Source organism: Macaca nemestrina, chromosome 1 (assembly GCF_043159975.1).
Source record: "Macaca nemestrina isolate mMacNem1 chromosome 1, mMacNem.hap1, whole genome shotgun sequence".
Taxonomy (NCBI): domain Eukaryota; kingdom Metazoa; phylum Chordata; class Mammalia; order Primates; family Cercopithecidae; genus Macaca; species Macaca nemestrina.
Window position 1 is genome coordinate 222,642,826 of NC_092125.1, and position 5,066 is coordinate 222,647,891.

Below are 5,066 nucleotides of genomic sequence, written 5' to 3' on the forward strand. Positions count from 1 at the left end.
GATCCTATGGCTTGTATGATGTACCTCTCCTCCATAGATCTCTACATCCCTCAGACAGGTGGGCCTGGGAGTGTCCTCATGGCAGTGGCAGAGATCTAAAAGAGGAAGAGGGAAAAGCAACACACAACATACTTTATAAAGCTGCTGCTTGCATCAGTTGAGTTGCTGTCCCGTTGGTCAAAACAACTTGGCCAAGCCCAGAGTCAGCATGAGAAGGCACTTCCAAAGGGGTGGATAAAAGGGAGGCAAAGTGGTGAATGCAGTCAATTCACCATCATGGTATTACTGTCTTAACTTTTCAATAGATTTGAAATAATTCAAAATAAAAAGCTAGAGCAATGAAACAACAATGAGATTCCACTGCACACCTATTATAATGGCCAAAATCCAGAACACTGACAACATCAAATGCTGGTGAGGATGTGGAGCAACAGGAACGCTCCTTTCTTGCAGGGTGGGAATGCACAATGGTTCAGCCACCTTGGAGGCCGGTTTGGTGGTTTCTGACAAAACTCGACATACTCTTACCACATGATCCTTGGTATTTACCCAAATGAATTGAAAATTTATGACTGCATGAAAACCTGCACATGCATGTTTATAGCAACTTTATTCATAATTGCCAAAACTTGGGAAGCAACCAAAATGTCCCTTCAGCAGGTGAATGGATGAATAAACCGTGGTACATCAGACAATGGAATATTATTCAGGGTTAGATAGAGGCCAGGTGTGGTGGCTCATGCCTGTAATCACAGCACTTTGGGAGGCCGAGGTGCATGGATTGTCTGAGGTCAGGAGTTCGAGACCAGCCTGGCCACATGGTGAAACCCTATCTCTACTAAAAATAGAAAAATTAGCCGGGCATGGTGGTGCACACCTGTAATCCCAGCTACTTGGGAGGATGAAACAATAGAATCACTTGAACCCAGGAGGTGGAGGTTGCAGTGAGCCGAGATCACACCACTGCACTCCAGCCTGAGTAAAAGAGTGAGACGCCATCTCAAAAATTTAAAAAAAAAAAAAGAAAAAAGAAAGAATTGAGCTATGAAGTCATGAAAAGACATGGAGGAACCTTAACTGTGTATAACTAAGTGAAAGAAGCCAATCGGAAAGGGATGCACCCTGTGTGACTCCAACTATCTGACATTGTAGAAAAGGGAAAACTATGGAAACAAGAAGATTAGCAATTGCTAGGGGTTTGGTGGGGAGAAATGAATAGGCGGAGCACAGAGGATCTGGGGGACAGTGAAACCACTCTGGGTGATACTCTAATAGTACATACAGGGCATTATACGCTTGTCCAAACCCACAGAATGTACAACACCAAGAAGGAACCCTACTGTAAACCGTGGACTTTGGGTGAATATGATGAGTCCAGAGAGGCCCATTGATTGTAACAAATGCACCACTCTGATGGGGGTGTTGGTAATGGGGGAGGCTATGAATGCATGGGGGCAGAGGGTATATGGGAAGTCTCTGTACCTTCTTAATTTTTCTGTGAACCTAAAATCACTGAGAAAAAAATTAAGAAACAAAAGTTTTTTAAAAAATCCGATCTAGGCTGGGCGTGGTGACTCACTCCTGTAATCCCAGCACTTTGGGAGGCCAAGGCAAGCGGATCACTTGAGGTCAGGAGTTCAAGACCAGCCTCGCCAATAGGGTAAAACCCTGTCTCTACTTAAAATACAAAACTTAGCTGGTTGTGGTGGTGTACACCTGTAGTTCCACCTACTTGGGAGGCTGAGGCACAAGAATTGCTTGATCCCAGGAGGTGTAGGTTGCAGTGAGCTGAGATCGTGCATTACACTCCAACCTGGGCGACAGAGCAACTGTGTTTCAAAAAAAAAATCCGATCTCATATGTCCCTCCTCTTCTTAAAACTCTTCATTAGGTCCAGTGAAAGACACACAAGAACATTCTCTATAACTTTACTAGGCAAAGCCCCAAACCATGATGTCCATCAACAGCATTGAGGATCCAAAAATTGTGACATAACATGGAATAATAAGCAGCGATGAAAAACAGTGAACTGCTACCGCTGCACACAACAACATGGGTGGACTTTACTGACAGTGACAAGCAAAAGAAGGGAAACTCAAATGTGTGCTTACTGGATGGCTCCAATTACATGAAGTTCAAGAAGCGAGAATGAGTTGACAGTGATTATTTTGGGGAGTATCCATAAGCAAGGGGCACGAGAGAACTTTCTGGAGTGCTATAAATGTTCTGTAGCTCACTGCATGGTGGACCTGGATGCCTCTGTGCGAAAAACATTATTAAACTAGACACTTAAGATATGTGCACTTTATAAGTTATATTTCAAAAAAATGTAAGCATACACACACACACACACACACACACACACACACACACATACACCCTTAAATCCTTAAATCTTGGTTTCTTGGTGCCCTGGATAAGATCCAAATTCCTTAACACTCAATTCAATTTCATTTAACTGAACACGTGTTTACTCATCTCTGTCCAACATGCCAGGAACAGCAAGTAGACTGGCCGTCCCACCTCTCCCTGCCCAGCGTAGGTGTTTGATAAATGTGCGTTGAAGCCACATGGAGACCTCAAGGGATGGAGACCTTGCGGGTACCCAGGCATCAGACGGGGTGGCATCCCTGCCTCCTGGGCTCCTTCCAGGAAGACTTTGGTGACTGTTGATGGCCACCTTGCAGGCACTACCCCCTCCCCCTCCTCACCCAGGCCCCAGCAGTCACCCCACTCCTCACTGCTGCACACTTTACAATCATTGTGAAACATAATGATTCTTACCCTGGAGAGAAATTGGGTTCTCTTTTCTATTTTATGGCCTGAAAAAGGACATTTTTTACCTTCCCACGGTCTGCAGGCAGCAGGAACAGACAATAAATCTCAGCACAAGCTTCCACTGAAATAGACAGTCCGGCAGGGAACCGCTGTGGTCCAAGCCAGAAAGGATAAGCAAGAAGTTGTTCCCGCTTTGCCACCACACACTGGTGCCCTGTCTTCAACACCACCTAGGCAGCCTCAGGACTGAAAGGCCTGAGCCTTTGAACTTGCCTCTCCTCCAGCCTCCCTGTCTTCATTCAGACAAAGACTTCTTTGAACATGGGCTGGGCACAGTTGCTCATGCCTGTAATCCCAGTACTTTGGGAGGCCAAGGAGGGGGGCAGATCACCTGAGGTCAGGAGTTTGAGACCAGCCTGGCCAACACGGTGAAACCCCATCACTATTAAAAAAAAAAAAAATACAAGGCTGGGCGCGGTGGTTCACACTTGTAATCCCAGCACTTTGGGAGGCTGAGGTGGGTGGATCACAAGGTCAGGAGATCAAGACCATCCCGGCTAACTTGGTGAAACCCCGTCTCTACTAAAAAATACAAAAAATTAGCCGGGCGTGGTGACAGGCACCTGTAGTCCCAGCTATTGGGGAGGCTGAGGCAGCAGAACGGTGTGAACCCGGGAGATGCAGCTTGCAGTAAGCCGAGATTGCGCCACTGCACCTCCAGCCTGAGCGGCAGAGCAAGACTCCATTTCAAAACAAAAACAAAAACAAAAACAAAAATTAGCCAAGTGTGGTGGCACGAGCCTGTAATCCCAGCTACTCAGGAGGCTGAGGCAAGAGAATCACTTGAACCTGGAAGACAGAGGTTGCAGTGAGCCAAGATCGTGCCACTGGGTGACAGAGCAAGACTGTCTCAAAGTAAAAAAGAAGAGAACATAGTTGGTTTGTCAAGCACTTACTGGGAGCCTACCATGTGCTTTATCACATTTTGTTTCAGCAGCCCTAGGATGGAGATGTGTGCATTAGCCCATTTTACAGATGAGGGGACTGAGGTTCACGGAGGTCAGGCATGCAGCTGGTAAGGAGCAAGCTGGAATTGAACTGGGGCTTTCAGGAACCCAGTTGATGCTTCTCGCCGTGACTTCCCTCGATTCTTTTTGGTTGGTTGTTTGTTTTTGTTTGTTTTGAGATGGAGTCTCGCTCTGTCACTGAGGCTGGAGTGCAGTGGTGCCATCTTGGCTCACTGCAACCTCCACCTCCGGGTTCAAGTGATTCTCCTGCCTCGGCCTCCCAAGTAGCTGGGATTACAGGTGCGGGCCACCATGCCTGGCTAATTTTTGTATTTTTAGTAGAGACAGGGTTTTCCCCGTTGTCCAGGCTGGTCTCGAACTCCTGATTTCAAGTGATCCACCTTCCTCAGCCTCCCCATACTTCCCCTCAATTCTTAAAGACCTAGCCAGCCGGGCATGGTGGCTCACGCCTGTAATCCCAGCACTTTGGGAGGCTGAGGTGGGCAGATCACCTGAGGTCAGGAGTTCAAGACCAGCCTGGCCAACATGGCAAAACCCCTACTCTACTGAAAATACAAAAATTAGCCAGGTAAGATGGCAGGTGCCTGTAATTCCAGCTACTTGGGAAGCTGAGGCAGGAGAATCACTTGAACCCAGGAGGCAGAGGTTGCAGTGAGCCAAGTTCATGTCATTGCACTCCAGCCTGGGCTACACAGCAAGACTCCGTCTCAAAAAAAAAAAAAAAAAAAAAAAGGACGCAGCCAGGGAGACCAGAGATACTTTGGGGCAGATAGCAGCAGAAGTCCCCGGGCTGCCTCCTGGTGCTCAGTTGCAGGCCTGCCCGAGGGGTGCTGTTGTCAGTCTTACAGGAGAGTCCTAGCTGTAATCTCTTTCCATCAGTTACTGGGTGGCTTGGACAAACGTGTTATTGTGCCCAGAGAGGTTGCTGCCTTCACTTGGTTGCATGGTTAAAGACAGAATCAGGACTAGAACCCGAAGTCCCTGACTCCTGACCTACAATCACTCTTCTTACCTCACATCCTGCCCCATTGACTGTCTTCCATATATTTACTATTATTCCTAATACTTTTGAAAATGTATGGCTTAACCATTGCTTACTTATTTAGGTTGGTGCAAACGTTATTGCTGGTTTTCCCATTAAAAACAATGGCCAAAACCTCAATAACTTTTGCTCCAACCAAATAATAACGTCACAGAGTTGTAGAATGTAGCACTCGGGAAATAAACCAGTCACACAGCACCACTGATTGTGTGATTCCA